Source organism: Furipterus horrens, unplaced genomic scaffold (genome assembly GCF_987537825.1).
Source record: "Furipterus horrens unplaced genomic scaffold, mFurHor1.1.pri manual_scaffold_8, whole genome shotgun sequence".
NCBI classification, from domain to species: domain Eukaryota; kingdom Metazoa; phylum Chordata; class Mammalia; order Chiroptera; family Furipteridae; genus Furipterus; species Furipterus horrens.
The window spans coordinates 81700943-81719296 of NW_028327178.1; the positions used below are offsets into that span (position 1 = coordinate 81700943).

Below are 18354 nucleotides of genomic sequence, written 5' to 3' on the forward strand. Positions count from 1 at the left end.
TTGTACTATAGAGCTAATATCATTGTATAAAAAAGAAATAACCCCATTATCCCCAGGGTTCTTGGATACACATCAAAATCATAGAAAGACAGATTGTTAGACCTAGCCCCAAGAGATTCTGATTTTGTGGTAGTGTTGAGAATTTTCATTTCTTAAAATCCTAAGTGATGCCTGTGTGAAAAGTCCAGAAGCTACATGTTGAGAACCACTGCATTATTCTTAATATGTGACTATAATATAACTACAATATAGGTTGATCTGTAAATATGTAAATTATAATATTTATGAAGGAGGCTACTGTGTTCATGCCCAATATGGTAGCCCCTAGCTACATATGGCTATTAAGGTCTTGAAATGTGGCTAGGGCCATATGTCCAAGTAAAAATATTTTGGATCTTTTACATTAAATAAAACATATTATTAAAATTAACTTCACCTGATTTGTTTTTATTTTTAATGTGACTACCAGAAAATTTTAATGAAGCTGTGGTTTGCATTATATTTTCTACTGGACAACATTGGTCTATGAAGCTTTTCTAAATGTGTGTGCTGAGGGTTTGGGGAGTTTTTGCTTTCTTTATTCTTAGAATTTGGATTCTTTTAGAATTTAAGAGTTACCAGCAGAGAAAAAGTAGTTATTTTGCTTTTCTGTGTAAATTAGTGGTTTAATTTTTAACAGAACCCTTTTGATTCAGATTGTTTTTGAATAACAGTTAACAAGATAACATTCACTAGAAAGATTCCTTCAATAGATGCTTGACCATCCCATACCCTAACTGATACAGCTGTTGAATCAGTTTCTCTTAGTTTTCTTTAGCCCCTTGGAATTGCTAAGATCTGATGTCCTTCAGAAGCAAAGGCTGTAAAGTCTATTGAAATTCCCTTCTCTGAAGGCATTTGGACCCCATTTGTAATACACACAAATCTGTTACAGATGGATTGTATATCTAAGCTTTGAAGAACATGTGCATGACCTTGGTGGAAGCAAAAACCTTTATAGCAAGACACAGAAAGTAATAGATATAATGAAAATATATCTAAACTGGACTAATTAAAAAATTAAGTACATGTGTCCATCAAAATCATTATTAAGATAGTGTAAGAAAATTATAGAGTGTGAACAAATATTTCAATACATACATACATATATGCAACAAGGAACTTTTATCCAGAATTTACAAAGAACTCCATCAAATGATTAAGAAAAGGAGAGATCATTCAATGGGAAAATGGACAAGGGACTTGAGCAGCTATATCGCAAAATAATATCCAAGCAGCCAATACATGTGAAAGATGCTCATACTCATTAATTATTAGGGAAATGCAAAATAAAGTCTCAATGAGATGCTATTACACATCCACCAGAATGACCATAATGAAAAACATTGATAACAGCAAATGTGAATGAGGATGTGAGCAATTCATAAGCTACTGGTGGGAATGTAAATTGTATAACTACTTTGGAAAGCAGACTAGAACTATCTACTAAAGTCAAATATACACATACACTTGACATAGCAAATCTCTTATGTATCTGTATACCCAACAATAGAGCATCATTACATGTGGTCACCAAAAGACAAGTGCTAGAACATTCGTGGCAGCATTATTTCTGATAGTTTCAAACTGGAAACAGCCCAAATTACACAGTGGAACAGTAGAATGGAATGTGAAAGAATGTGGCATACAACAGCATGAATAAATTTCACAGATGTAATGTTGCATCAAAGACACTTGACCTAAAAGAATACAGACTGTGTGATTCTACACATATAAAGTTCAAAAGCAAGCAGAATGAGTCTCTGATGAAAGAAGTGAGGATAGTGATTTATCTTTGGTGGAGTTGATGACTAAGGCACAGCTTGAGGGAAGCTTCTGACGCTTTTCTCCTTGATCTGTACTATGGCTTCAAGAATGTGTTTCCTTATTTAAGAAAAAGAAGAACAGAACTATGAACATTAAAATGACAGCAAACTCAGAACTATCAACAACAGAATCAAAAAATAAAAACAAAAACAAACTAAGCAAACAACTAGAACAGGAACAGAATCATAGGTATGGGATCATTTGGAAGGTTATCAGCTGGGAGGGGGAAGGGGGAGAAATGGAGAAATGGTGCAGGGATGAAGAAGCATAATTAGTAGGTACAAAATAAGGGGGTAGTTAAGAATGGTATAGGAAAGGGAGAAGTCAAAGAACATACAGGCATGACCCATGGACATGAGCTAAGGGGGTGGGACTACTTGAGGGAAGGGGGCTACTGGGTGGAGGGGAGCAAAGGGAAAAATTGGTACAACTGTAATAGCATAATCAATAAAATAAAGAATAATGTGTTTCCTTTGTGAAAATTCACTAAGCTGTATACTCTGTGCTTCATGTATGTTGTAATTTCATAAAATGTTTACTTTAACAACAGGCAGAAGAGGAAACACAAATTCCCATGACTGTCCCCCAAATTAACTCACTTCTTTAGATACACCCCCACACACCCCCACACACATACACACACACACACCCCCAACCCCCATAGCTGTATTCCAGAACTTAAAATTATAGGTTGCAATTGACTTATTGAAATTGTTTAATGAGGTTTTTAAAACTATCAGTTCATTTTACTTATATAAAGTCCTCATTAAACACATATTATTCAAAATAAAAATATAACCACTGAACTATAGAACCTGAAATTTTAAGTAGTGCATTCCATATTCAATTAGATATCATGTAGCTAATAGGTCTTATATGATTCTACCTGTCCTCAAAACATTAAAAAAATAAAGGTCCTTGATAGAAGGCATGTTCTATACATCATGAGAGTTTTTAAAAATCTATGATTCCAAAGATTTATGACAGATATTAAATTATTTACATTAGATTGAAATGATAAATTATATAGAGACATTACTTTAGAAAATACAATTTGTTCAACACAACTCATTCAAAAGCCTCCATGAATGTACTGATGTGTTTTCTTTTCTTTTCTCTTGTAGAATTGTATTTTTAGGTGGCTGCTACATTCAAATGAACATTTTAATTCACAAATGTCATTAGTAATGACCATTTCATAAACATGGCTGATAAAATTTTTTTAAAGGCACAAAAATGGGATGATGAGAAATGTTTTTAACTCTGTAGAGTACCTAAACAGATATCTTTTATGAAGAAAAGCAGAGAAAAATGTTCAGTAATTCATGCACAAGTTCAGCTAAAGAAAAAAAAAGATCTCTTCAGATAGGTTCTGAGGCTTGAGGAGGAAATGAGTTTTCCTAATCAAATGTTTCATGTAAAATAAAATGTGAAACTGTATATGCATATGTTTGGTTTAACTGTGAACCCATGTTTTTATAAAAAAGTGAAGCAATTAAATAAAGGAAAACAAAACCAAAATACCTCATCAACAAAGCAATTCTGCCTGTGGCCTCTGTCCTTTTTACCACTTAGTAGGGCAAAATGTCCAACGAAATGTAAAATGCTGCTCATGCAATCATGTAATCTAGAAACTTTTCATGATACCTTATTGCAAATTGCACTTGACAGTTCACCACAACAATGGAGAACTGGCCCCTTGTTCATTTCACACAGCCCTTGCACCCCAAATTGAAGTAACCAGCGTAACAATCTGGATAAAAAGTTTGCATCTGTGCTCAGCCAGCTAGCCCCACGCTGTGGGTAGCAGCTGCCCAGGACACTGCTTTGTTCTGCTGCTTCATGGGGCTCTCATCCTCAGGCAGGTAGTTGGGCAGCTGTGGGTTCTGTTTTACTTTCACAGCCATATCCTGGAATGAGACCAGCATCTCTTCTCCACTTGGTTGATGCTATCACTGATGCCGAAGCCTCTGCTTTCAAATCTGAATGGATTCACACCACACATCTTTGAACAGCCACTTAAGAGTAAAGCTAGTAACACCTTTAATTTTTAACAAAGACTTTTTATATAGATTTCTCCAAGACATACCATCAAGACAATCTTTATGCAAAACCACTATTTTGCCACATTTGTTTGTAGTTCTCAGGAAAAAAAAACAGCTTTTCTTCTATGTGAATTTATTTCATTGAAACTATCACTATCTGTCATATTGGAAGATTGAATGTTATAGATTTCAGAGGTTAGAGTTTTGTTTCTCTCAGAGTTGTAGTCCAAGCTTGATGTGGTTTCTTCTTTAATTCCATAACTGTAGGACTTCCATTCATCTCAATTTCTTATGGTTCTAAATAATGGTTATTCTGTCATTCTGATTGTAATTTTGATGTGGTTGTAATTTTGATGTGGTTGTGTGAGGAGTTGAGCTATGTTTACCTAAGCCACAATCTTGACCAGAAGTTCAAATCCCTGATGTATTTTCATAAGTTAGTCTTAATGTATATTTTTACAAAGTACTAATGAACTAAAAGTTATGTGACTCAAAAGTTACATGACTCATTTATTTAAATGAACTTCTTGGTTTTAGTTTATAAGTATATGATTGCAATGTAGTAACATCTACATTTGAAATGTTATATTACCGACAAGTTTCCACTAATTTAATGTGTTATATGGCTCTTTGAGTTAGAAATGACTGTGATGAACTGTTCTTTGGTTTTATTAAGATTATACATTGAAGAGTACGCATACGTGTGTGTGTGTGAGAGAGAAACAGACACACAGACAAGGAGAGAGGAAAAGATGGAAATGGAGGAGTAAAGGAGGGATTGAAAGATAATGGAAGTGAAGAGGAAGACAGAGAGAAACTACTACTATAGTACATTCTAATTGCTCTAATTTTACATTGACTTCTTCATCTGGGGGAATTAAAAAGTCAAATCAATTTCTCCTTACTATACTGTTCCAGAGCATTGCTTGCTGAGCATTAAGGTATTATCTCTCTCTTAGATTATCAAGAATAATGTTGGATTTACAACGAATTAGTCACTTTTATCTGTTTTTGGAAAAAGGAGTATCAATTACCTTTACAAATGGTCAATTACATTCTCTCCTCATAAAGGACTCATTTTTCATTCAGGGGACCAGATGTTAGTTCATTCAAATCACGCAGTACATAGAATACTATAGAAATATGTTATGATATTGATCCCTGACTTGCTTGTAAGGGAGGAGCTAGCATTGCTTCTGTTAGTAAACCTATAAGACTGACTTTTGGTTTTGTGAGTTTGTATGGTGGAGAGTGGGGGATGGTATTTCCTTTTTTTTTTTTTTTAATTAGGAACTAATTAGGTACTTGTCTGCAAGGTTCATACAGCTGCTAAGCTGTTATTGACCCATGTAAAACTCACACTCTTTCCAGGATAAAATCCAGACTCCCAGTTTCAGAGCTTTGTCATTACCACACACACCTAAATCTTTTTAAATGTTATAATTACACATCTCCAAAGTTTCTTTTCATGTGATATTCTTTTATAATAACTCTTTTTAATTTTTTTGTTTATTGATTTGAGAGGGAGAGAGATTTGTTATTCTCCTTATTTATGCATTGTACGTGCCCTTACTGGGGATCAAACCCACAACCTTAGTGTATCAGGACAATACTCTACCCAATTGACCTACCTGATCAGGGCTCACATTTCCGACGTTTTAATGTATATTTTACAACTATGTACAAAGGCATCTTAAGTGTATAAGAACTGGGATTATGATTAATTCTCAATGTTTCTTATTCTCACCCCCTAAAATAACTAAATAAATGAAGTTAAGTCAGCTACTTCAAAAGTTATGAGTTGTAATTCCTTTGTTATCAAATACCTTCATTTCCATCATATTATATGGAAGTAGATCCATGGAATAAAACATAGCTTCACTTCTGATTGAAATAAAGTTTTGATCAACTCTTACTAGGGTTCATAGATAAGTCCCCACACATACAGTGGCAAAGATGGATTCTTAATACTTCTGAATCATGTTCTAGGACTGTATTTCCATTTTAGTATGGGAGATGTTATACAAACTAGCAATTTAAGAAGGGGAATGAAACAATGATCTTTAACTTCTTAGTTGCTTTCACACAAGGAATGTAGCTTTAGTTTTTTTTGACAATGTCAAGTTAGGGGCAATACTGGTGAAAGAGGTCCTATTATCTGGCTGTTTTGTTTTTTTTTTTCTTTTTTTTAAAGTATATTTTATTGATTATATTGTTACAATAGTTCCAATTTTTTCCCCTCTGCTCCCCTCCGCCCAGCACCCCCCTTCCCCGACAATCCCCTCCCCAAGTCCATGCCCATGGCTCACCCTTTCATATATTCTTCTTCTTTTTTAAAAAAAATAATTAATTAATTAGTTAAATATTTTAACAATAAAAAATAACAATCCCTCCCACTCAGACTTAAGACCCTTTACAATCTTATAAAGGACAATGGACGAAGGTCTCGAGCTCCTCTAGTTGCTTCAAGCTGGACATGGTCGTCGTCCTACCTACCCTTGGGTCAAGAAATCCTTAATAAGAGTGGGGGTGTGGAGGGGAGGGTGGCTTTCCCACAAGGGGAAGGATCGTGCAGACTCCAGGTTGGTTGGCTGTCTCTGGACAACGGCGTGCTTGGTTTAACAGGCTGGCATCCTTGTTGTATTCTGGGGTGGCTGTTTTATTTTATATGATATTTTAAAAATATGCTCAAGAACTCTAATAGAATGAGTGATTACTAAATATATTACTTCTCTTGGAGAATGTATAATAAGCAGTTTTGAACAACAAGTGATGCATGTACATGGGTAGGTTCACTGATTTCTTTGCTCATGAACTTAAACTTGAGTCCACATAGTGAGGTTAGCTCAGCAATCTTAGAGACTCTTAGAGAGAGGGAAGAGCAGCCCCACTTCAAGGTAAGACGCTGTTGAGATTTCTGATCACTTTCAAACCATTTGAAAACAAGTATTGTTTTTATTTTTTATTTTTAAAAGATTTTACTTATTTATTTTTAAAGAGAGAGGAAGGGAGGGAGGAAGTGAGGGAAAGAAACATTAGTGTGAGAGAGAAACATTGATCTGTTGCCTCTCACATGCCCCCAGCTGGGGACCCGAAGGTGCTTTGACTGGGAATCCAACCAGAAACTTTTCTGTTTGTGGGATAACACCTAACACACTGAACCCAATCAGGGTGCACGTATTATTTTTAAATCAAAGGTCAAGACTAATGACCCCAAATGAAAGTGTTTATACAAATAAAATATCTTAACTTTAAAAAACTTTTATTGATTTACTTTTAGAAAGAGAGGAAGGGAGGGATTAAGGGAGGGTAAGAAACATCAATCTGTGAGGGAAGCAATGATTGGTTGCCTCTTGCAAACCCCCAACTGGGGATCTGGCCTGCAACCCAGGCATGTGCTCTGACTGGTAATCGAACTGGTGACCTTTCAGTTCTCAGGCCAGAGCTCAATCCACTGAGCCATACCAGACAGAGCCAAATAAAATATCTTAAATTGAAGATTCAATATGAGATACTGTTAAGAGTCCTATAATTAAATAATGACCGGAATTCTTTGGATATTAAGAATATAAGAGGACTTGTTATGTGGTTTCATTTTTCCCCTCCCTATAAATAATAGAATAAGATTTGTGACTTAATTTGTAAATCACAATTACTAAAATTAGATGGTTCTTAAAACTAAGAGTGACCAGAAATCTGTGGTATCATCACAAATTTTTGTCCAGAGTAGGAATGAAGAATCCGTATAAAAGATACTGCCTTTGGACTGGTTCTAGAAAAATAAGGTGATTTCCCATTTAAACCCTACCAACAGCAGGCCATTCAGTCAATACTGATTGGATGGATGGTTGAGGGATGATCATTTCCTTTTCTTTCAATAAGGTCTATGATTTTGTGACAGAGTTCCCTAAGACCTTTTGGAGGACTCACAACTTCAAGAACAGTATTTCTTCTTTACTCTCACTCTTCCTTTCCTCACGTTTCCCATCACCATCTGAGTGTCCTCAGTAATCAAGTGCATCCACATTTTAGTACAGATGTTACTCAGTCTGTTGTAACTCTGTGGATTTTCCCCTGTATTTGAAACATCTACAAGTTCATCTCTTCTTAGGCATATCTGAGTGTATGTTTCTGTGGGGCAGCTGAAGGGCACACAGATGCTAATTGTTGCCCTGCCTGTGTACCCCATGGCCATTTCAGGCTACAAAGCCTCTGTGTGTGTGTGGAGGGGGCAGACAGAAGTGGTAAAGAACTAATACCCATGGGAGCATCTCTCAGCCAAGGATGGACAAGAGTTGATGGGTAAAGACTGCAGCTTCCTAGCTGCTGGGTGAATTGTAGGGAACAGGAGTAGGCAACAATGCTGAAGCAACTTTATCTTTGTCTTCCAGAGGTCCCCAGCAAGACTGAGACCTAGTTGCCCACAGCAGTAACTTGCTCATGAACTCAGCTTGCGCTGGCGGCCTTCCTTTGCCTGAATCACTATCCTAGTTCCCTTGCTTCCTGGGACTACCTCACAAATAAACTACTTAACATTCAAGTCCTCGTCCCAGAGGCTTTCTCCTAGGGGAACTCAACCTAAGACAACCTACTTCTCCTTTCAAAGATGACATGATATGCCGTATGAACATTGTATTTCATCAGAAGGCAATTCTCTTTGGGAATTAGCAGTCCACAGTATGAGCAGCTGCCACAGACCTCCAGGTGGGGGTATTTTAGATGTTTTATGGTTAGCCTACCCTCCAGGGGACTCTGATTTCCATCAGGAGTCCTCCTTCCATGACCGCAGCTCCCCATTGTCTTTCTGACTAGGGGCAGAGCTACTGACAATTTTTCTTTCAACTGACCTAAGTCTTTCACTTACAAATAGCCATCTATTTATAGTGTATTTATGGCTGACTCACTAGGCAAAGAGGACAGTTTATTAATGGTGGAGTCAGGTGTGCTTTTTTGAAGATCTGGAATAGAGCACCTTGTGCTAAAAAAAAGAAAAAGGGCATCTCTATAGAAAGGTCCCTGTGAGCTTGTACTTCTCACAGACCATAGAAATGGCCTAGAACTCAGATATGTTCTAGTTATCCCTACACATGACTATAAATATGCAGATACATGTGTTTGCAGGTGAATTCATAGAAATACCCAAGGAATATTTGGTAGTTAAACTATTCTCACCCTAAATCCCAATGTATTTTAAACCCCAAAGCAACAATTATGAGATAAAAGGGACCGAAAAGTCATTCTGGAATAAGACTTGGATACTGAAACACCCATTTATCTAGTCCAAGTGACCAAAGATAGTTGTCTCCAAGCCAATTTGCAGGATGTCCCTTGCTTATTGGAAGTTTCATTGCAAGGTTTCCAATTATGAAACACTTGAAGCATGAAGCTGGGAGAAGGCATAATTATTGATTTGGTGAAGTTGCAAGGAAGGTTAGGGAACCTGAGAGAGAGTTACACTGCCAGATATAGACACAAAAGAAGGAGGAAGCTAAAAAAGGAGAAACAATTAAGAGTCTGTTTGAAATCAATTGAGTGCCCATCTGCTATTGAACTCATTGTAACACTGATTACAGGTAATTGGTATTTGGCTGAGTAGATAATTAGGCTGTCCACGGAATGAAAGGAGGCAAAGGACTGGTGGATTTATTCTGCATCTTGATTTCCTTCCTGCTCTTTCTGAAGCTGAGTTTGAGGACTGGGATGTGGCAGACAGAACCTCCCACGGCTTCTGCAGAGGGGAGGGTGTTTACAGAGCAGTGACACCTCCTGACTCAGAAAACAGAGGAAGCAGTACCTGAGAAGAGAAATATGCAACTACAGACCTTAATTATAAGATGCAAAGGCAGTGAAGGCTTGTGGCTCTTTGGGAACAGTTTGAAATATCACTTTGGTATAAATGAAGTTGTGAGTCTGAGGGAACTATTTTATAAAGATTCAGAATGCACATCTAAAATCATGAGACTGAGTCCACGTTGTCACTGCACCTGCATTGGTGGGACTTTATAATGACACAGCTGTACCTTACACCCAGTTGAGACTCTCATCACTTGGCAATCATCACTTCGTAGGACTGACTAGAAAAAATGAGTAGTTAAAATTTAGATGGCACTCATCTTTGCTGGGCAACGCTGTTTTCATATGATAACACTTTTAACAGTAACCCTGGCTTTTTTTTTTTTTTTTTTTTGGCTGATGGGGAAAATGAGGCAAGAAGATCCAGGGCTGCAATGTTTAAGTGACTCTGTGCCTCATTTCTATCCTGTACACAAGCTCTCTCTGTAAGCTTCTACCTCCTTGTGTGCTGGGGGGAATAACGAGTGTTTCACAGACTCTGCCTGCACCTGGCTTCGCTGGGAGAGTTAAGAGGCAGGGGCCGTCACTGGGCAGGGAGGGATGCTGTCGGCACCAGAGAAGAAAACCCAAGCATGAGAGAGCCCATGCCCTCCTGGACAGATGAACAACAGCAGAAGCAGGGACGCTCTGAGTCAGGGTTACTTTAGCAGTCTCGTAAGCACACAGGCATCTTCTCTGTTTCTAAAGGACTTAGAATCATCTCAATCTCCCTTTTAAAGAAGCTGCTCAAGTTCAAAGAGAATGAGCTATCATCTCCTAAATGATGCAAAGTGCACATGGGGGGAAAAGCAGAAGTGGAAGCAAGATGTTTCACTCTGGCTCTTCATGGGGCGCTCAGAAGTCAAGTCGGGAAGCAGGAAGCCAGGAGTCTGCCCTCTGCTGACCCTGCGTCTTTCCCCTTCCTGACCCTCGGTTTCCACCGTTTACACCGTGGCTGTGCTCCAGCCGGTTTTAGGTTTTAGACTGCTTCCCTCTCCCCAAAGGCGTGGTCTCTTTCTCACCTGTGTCTGTTTAAATATTTGTAACACCCTGATCCAAGTCCCTGCTCCTCAGCACCCTTAACCCACACAGCCCCATCTCAGCTCAGACTTCATTGATCCGGCTCCTCTTGGTTTCAGAACAGATAATCATTCTCTCGCGCGCGCACGCGCGTTCTCTCTCTCTCTCTCTCTCTCTCTCTCTCTCTCTCTCACACACACACAGAGGCACATACATACCCTTTCTCTTCATGCAAGCACTTGTCACACTCTGCTTAATTGATGTACTTCTTCTCTGACTGCTCAAGACTATTCTGTGCATCAATATACTCTCAGTTCCGGGTGCCGGGTGGATACAGCATAAACGTTAATGGAGGAGATAAGTGCCCCATCTAGGTGACCAAAAAATATGTTTGGTCGTAGCTGCAGCCGCAGTTCGCAGCATTTGAAATTAATCACCACGGATTTATACATCTAGCCCCACGCTTTTGAAAAACATGAAACCTGAGGAAAACCTAACTGCTGACTATCCAGAGTAGCCCCTGGATAACGAGAATCACAGTAATATTTTCAGTATGCAATGGAGAGAATCAGAATTCAGAATGACATGGTAAAATTGCAAGTGTCCAAATAACGTTCCGTGAAGAAAAGTACAAGAACCCATGAGTGGAAAGGAGAACTAGCTTAGAAGGGAAATGGAAAATGATAAACTACAGGTAGGAGTGTCATTTGATGATATCCAATGGAGATGATGTGACTGAAGCTTCTCTAAAGTGAGAATATTAGCAATATGTCTAAAAGGAAGAATATGTAGACTCGATGTCGGCTGTAGCTGACCTCTGAGCAGCACCCATATGCACACATTGAGCCTGGGGCCCATGGCTCTTGATTCCACCCTGAGCAAAGCTGTGCAGCCTGGGGACAAGATAGGCTGGCAGTCCCGGTGACTAGCAGCCCCTGGAGTGGCTCTCCACCCACTGATCCCTCAGGAGGGGACAGGCAGCTCCTTCCCCCCTCAGGTGAGGTAATTCTGAGGCACATTTGACACTTTTTCTCAGAGTTCCTCAGGATTGAGCCTCAGTCACATGCTATTTAACTGGCTAACTCAGCCCTAATTAGCTGTCTCCCGCCTCACATAACAACCCCCTACTTCCCTAACAACTCCCAAATAAACTCCTTGCACCCAGTCCTTGCCTCAGGATCTGCTTCAGGGGCAATCTCTAGCTTCAGGAATGCATCAGGGTACAGGGAAGAGAGAATCCACCTTGGGTGGTTCAGATGAAGACACTTCAATGCAAGGGATGCGTAAGGGTTAAGGAGGCAAGCAAAAAAGATGGGGAGGCCCCCAGGGACTAGGAACAGCCTGCAGCCTTCACTGTCTCTAGGCCTGAGGTGATAAGGAACGCAGTGTTTTCTCAGGCCCTGTGATCATGGAGGCAAAGTGCCAAAGCAGGAAGGGACGGAAGAAGGAAAGAAGTACCTCACCCTGTGTTTCTTGCTGCCCTCACATCATCTGTCGGTGGCTCAACCCATCCAGACACCAGTCACCAAGAGAGTGGCCAAGTGATTCACAGGGTCAGCCACTTAGGGCAGAGAAGGGCAGACATCAGATTTGGCAGAGCATATGGGGAATAAAAATTGCTCATGTGGTCATCCCACGTATCACATTAGTCTTGGCTACTGCTGATACCATGTCAGATTCTTTTACTGAAGAACTCGAAGAGCCTTTCTTACCCACTACAGAGATGATTTAGAAGGTAAGGCCTTAAGACCCATTAAGGAACAATCAAGGCTCATTTAGCTCAAAAGAAAGAAATATGAAAGATCAATTAATATTGTTCATTGCATGTAGCAAAGTTTGTTAAGGAGATGGGTTCCAACATAATTGATTTTTTCATCAGATACTTTCATCCGGGATGAAAATAATGCAGGCAGAATGGGGCTGCACTTCAGATGATACAATTGATCGATGAAATGTTCAGTAAATAAGTACTAGTAGAAATAGCCCTAACAACTGACGTTTATTAAGCACTTGCTATAGCACCATAAGTGTTACCTCTTGAAGTCCTCAGAACAGCCCAGTTACATAGATAGTGTTGTTCCCTTTGAGTTAGTTTGCTGGGGCTGCTGTAACAAAGTATCACAGGTGGGTGCCTTAAACAGGAGAGATGCACTGCCTTACAGTTCTGGAGGCTAGAAATACCTGAGATGAAGTCATCAGCAAGGTTGGTTCCTTTCACAAGCTGAGAGGGAGAGGTGTCCTATGCCTTTGATAGTTTGCTGGCAATGTTTGGCATTCCTTGGCTTTGTAGTCCTGTGTCTTCATCTTGGTGTTTCCCCTGTGTTTGTATTTGTGCTCACATTTCCACTTTCTAGGATACCAATGAGTGATATTGGATTAGGGCTCCCACTACTGCCCCCTTTTAACTAATTGCATCTGTAACAACCTTATTTCCAAATAAGATCATATTCTGAGGCACTGGGGGTTAGGTCTTCAACATATAAATTGGGGCAGGGGGCAGGGGAGGGGACTCAATTGAACCCATAATTCCATTGTTGGATGAGAAAACTGTGTCAGCAGGAACTTAGGTACCATAAAGTTTACCCAACTAGAAAATTTTTAAATGTCATCCAATGTGTTCTAAAGCCACATTTGTCAGAAGCATGAGGCCAGTGTTATGGATAGGCAAGGACAGAGCTGGTTTAAGATTAGAGATATTAGGACCAAGCTGTCTCCAAGGAAAGACATTAGAGGAATAGCGGGAAGGAGAGTTTGTGTCTGTAGACCCTGAGAGGTTGGAGCTGGCAGGGGGTCCTAGGAAAGGAAGAAAGTCAAGGTAGATCCTCTGTCCAGAAGCATCCCAGAGACAGGGATATCTGCTACAGCAGGCATGGTTCCCCATCCCACCCCAAACATCCCCAAATTGCCATCAGATCTGCCTTCCAGCCAGCTTTTAGAAATGAGAAAGTCTTCTACCTATTTACTGAAAAGTGGGGAACTCCATACTTTAAGAGGCTTAAAAATGCTAATTCCTGATTGAAGAAACAACTGGGTATGAATGAGCCTAGTCAGTTTAGTCATTAGTTTTTTTTGAAAGGGGTAGAGAACAGAGATGTATTTATACAAAGCAAAAGAAACTATTTAGGATGCTGTGTGCATGTCCCTAGGAGGAGGGAAAGGAGGGTCACCGTGCCGCTTAACAAACCTATATGCCCAAATTATTCATGAACAAGAAAACTGATATATTATCAATAGCTTCCTTTCTGCACATTTCCAAACCTTGAATGCTACCCTTTCTGGAATCCTTCCACGCCTCCATGACTTTTCGTAAGTTCAGTGTCTTCTGATTTAGTTAGCATAGGCAAATCACTGTAATAAACAACTACAAAACTTTCATTGGCTTTATGCAATAAAGGAATTTTCTGTCCTTCATTTCCCAGTCCAACAGCCTTCCGCATACTCATCCAGGAACCAGAATCCTTCAGAGTATCCCAGGGTCACATAACTGGTACAAGTGGCAGAGCCATGACCTGGACCCAGGCAGTCTATTTGCAGAAAGTAAATGTGACCTTAACAACCTGAAGATCCTGGCTCCAGTCTCTCTGTGATGGTATCTGGCTAACTTCTATAACAAAAAATATCTAAATTCCCTATGGCCTCGTACAACAAAAGTGTATTTCTCATTTACCTCACAATCCACCATGAATGGTCCTGGCTGGCAGCCTTCCACATGCTCCATCAGGGACCCAGGCTGCTTCTGTCTTAAGATCTACTTGTTTCTCTAACTGGCACGTAAGGAGAAAAAACTGAGAATCACTCAGGGGAATTTTATGGGTCATGCCTAGAAGTAGGGTAAATCAGTTATCATCCATATTTCATGGGCCTGAGGAAGTATAATCTAATGGAGTGCCCAGGAGAAAAGGGAAATGGCTTCTGTCCCAACTTAAAATCTCAGAGCAATATATGTGTACAGAAAAAAGAAGAAAGAAAATTAGGCAGAAGACAGGTTTCACAGTATCTTGTAAGGAAATTTTATGTGGGCTTGCATGAACAGAAACTACATTGCAGCTGCAAACATAGGCAGCTTTGCTTTCTGAAATTTCTGAGAAATAAAAATTACTGTCAACATGAATGAGTTCGTTTACAGAAACTTTATTCCCAAGAGAATGGCTAATTGAGGCTTCTGTGTAAAAGTATAATTATTCACAGAGTGTGGGACTTTGTTTCCTATTCCTTCTGAAAACAGAGTGAGAGACAGGAGCCTAAATTGCAGCATGAGGTATTTTTGGTTAAACAGAAGTTTGAGAGAGAATGTGACTATTTGAACAGAATTCCTCAGTAGGTTTGTGAAATCTCTGGAGGTTTCTAATGAACAATGTGGAATCACATCAGCCCCAAAAAGAAGAGTATCAGCCTTTTTATTAGTGCTCAAGTAGTGTGATTGCAATTTACTTAAGAATGGTGTTTTAAATCCTAGCACTCTAATGTCTGGAATGGAGTTAGAGTAAATGTCAGCCTGGCAGCTGCTTCCACAGAATCCATAAAACTACCTTCTAGAGTTTGAACACAATCAGGAATTTGTACTTAATCCAGAGGTCCTTCCATGTGTACAATGTTGTCCTTCCAATGGGTGAGGAACTGGGCACAAGATTGTAACCACCTCTTTGCCTCCTGCAAAGGGAATGCCATGATAAACTTGTCCTCTTAAATCTCTGTAAGCACATAAGAAACCCCAAGAACATAATATGGCACCTGTGGATTGTGGGGCCCACCTCAGTGTATTTTCCACTTCTTCAGGACCTTGGGTCCTCAAGTTTATTCAAGTTTGAATTCCCCAAACTAAAGACTACTGAAATTTCGGTTCAGTGTTTGAGCCTTTTGGCCACTGCCTTGAGTGTGGTGTTTGAGTTTGGGGATCTGCAGTTTTTCTGCATCAGGAAATGCCTTGAGAGGAAATGAAGCTCAGAGTGTCACCTCATGTACATCCCCTCTCTCCAACATCTGGGCCTCCCTAGTTCTGACTGCCTCCATAGCTTTCTGGTGCCTGTGAAGATAATTTTGAAAGAAATTGTCAAGCTTTGCTAGTTGTTTTAGGTGGAAGAGTTTATACTCTACTCTTTTTAGAAATGGAAATTTTTAAAAAAGTATATTTTAATAGTGGAGTTCTAGCCACAGGAAAAGGTCAATTGTAAAAATGCTTACCGTAAGGGAAACTAACTTAGAATTTTCAAATCACACCGTATCAATTGACCAGTAATTCTATTTATCTGTCCAGTCATCCTGACTCCAATTTACTTGTGTACCATTAAAACAAATCTATGTAATAAAACACTATAAACCAAAAAAAGAAGAAAAAAAAAACCATGGAATGGTCAGATGTTATATGATTTATTTTAAATTATTTATTGTGTCATTAATATGCCAGACAAAATACAATATGCATATTGGTTATTAAAATTAAACACCACCAGCTTTTTTTGACCTTCGAAATTTTGTTGTGTTTTAAGTTTGAAATTTCCAAGCATTAGACATTGGCAACAAAGAAGGGGTGGAATCTTTACTCTGCTAATTTACCAACTGTGTAACTGGGTCCTGTTACTTCATGTCGCTGTGCTTCAGACATTGTTTTAGGACCCTAAGTGTGGTCACACAGGCCTCTCCTGATGCACTCATGTTTATTGAGGCTGCCCACTCCCCAATATTCAAACTGGAGCTAGGAAGATGAGGCAAATGCCACTGAGGGTCCCAACCTGAGCCTGTCAGTTGTGACACTCTGCTTCCTCTTCCTGTAAGCTGGGAGTGCCAGGCTGGGGCTGGAGTGCAAAACCCAGGGCATGAATGTGATGGGTGTTATTAGAATGCCAAGGTATGTGAGATTTGTTTGAGGAGAGAGTTCAAGTGTAGCGGAAAAACTGAGCTTCATATTAATTAATGCAGAATATATTACTAAGTCAAAGGCAATATTCTTTAAAATAAAAGAAAAAGGACCCCTCCCCTACCTGCAAAAAAAAACAAACAAAAAAACAAAAAAACAAAAAACCATTTTGGTGTCTCCCTAAGGATGTGGCTTTCAGTTTCTTTAGAAAGATATAGTTGTTTTCCTCTGTCTTTGGTCTTCAGTAGTAAAATCTTCGAGTACCTGAAACACTTGCCATGTATTCTCTAATTTTATTGCTAGACTATCAGATGTGCATTTAATACCTAAAATTTACCAGCTGAAAATAAATATACCTGTAACATATAAAATATAAAAGTAATATAATACATAAACATTTTTTAAATGTTAATTATTTTTAGCGAGGGGGAAGGAGAAAGAGAGTGAGAGAAATATTGATGTGAGAAACATTGATCAGTTGCCTTTCGTACGGGCCCCAACTGGGGACAGATCCCTCAACCTAGGCATGTGTCCTGGCTGGGAATCGAACTGGAAACCTTTCACTTTACAGGATGATGCCCGACCAACTGGGCCACACTGGTCAGAACAACAAAAACATTTTGAATATTACCAAATATATACAACTGTAAACAAAATTGAGAGTAAATTGACAGTTTTTTTGCCTTTTTGGAAATGAATCATCACCAATCAGCATGATTTTGTATGTAAAGAAAAGACTGTGTTTCATATAAATGTATGTGTTTATATGTCTGTGTGTATACTGACCTACCCTTTTAAGAGTCTCCTAAGGGCTTTCTTTTATTTGTTGCTTTTGAAAGAATTTTCATATTGGAAAGGAAGGTAAGAATTTAGAGAAGTCCTCTTCTCCATCTACCTCTCCTGCCCAACCATTCTTTTCCAGCAAAGCTGGGATATCAGTAATGTTCACATGCATCCCAGGAATAAGAATCCTATTGGATTCTCTCCTATTTTTTCTTTCTGGTGGTATAGTAATCATAGTTTATTAGGTCTTTCAGTAATAACAAGTTGTAAAATTTTTAAATTATCAAGTGTATTTTATATACTCACATGAAAGATGTAAATTAATCCAATTTTTAATAATTCATATTTTGCTTAAAGCAGTTATTTGTTTCATTGTCTTTCCTTACTAATTTATAATTAAAGCTATGTTGCAAGGAAGTGTTACAGAATTGGAAAATAAATATTGCTCATAGCAAGTTGTCATTAAATAGCCTTGTGACAAACAAAACAAGCAGCAAGACACATAGTATCAGTTGACTCATTTATTACTGACAAATATTTTAGATGGTTGTGTACATTGACTTTCTTCTTTAAAAACATTCTTCCTCTTTAAATGTGTGAACTGAATAATGTAAACAGAATGGGAAAGAAATGAATATTTGGAATGATTAATTATTGATCTGTTGAGAGTTATATCCATTCATTTATTCATCATTACATTAAAATGGTGAACAAATATTTAAAAGCACCTACTAATGTGCCATGCCTCATGCTAAGTATCGTTGTCTCTATTTGCTCTTTCAATTTCAAATGGAGTTTTTTGTCATTGCCGAATGTTATAGTCCTTCATTTTTGTCATTCTTGCATTAGAAGAAGGTGGCCCCCATGTTTCTGTGGGTTCTCAGCTGGACTGTTTTTAACTCTTCCCTCTGTGTTTCATTTTTTTGTCACCTGTATTCAGTTCTATTTAAGAAG

The 18354-nt window shown here is 38.8% G+C and overlaps 1 pseudogene; it reads right to left on the reverse strand.

Annotated features, from left to right (window-relative positions):
• Window positions 1-3504: 3504 nt before the first annotated feature.
• Window positions 3505-11215, reverse strand: LOC150003234 (armadillo repeat-containing protein 1 pseudogene; annotated as a pseudogene).
• Window positions 11216-18354: the final 7139 nt, after the last annotated feature.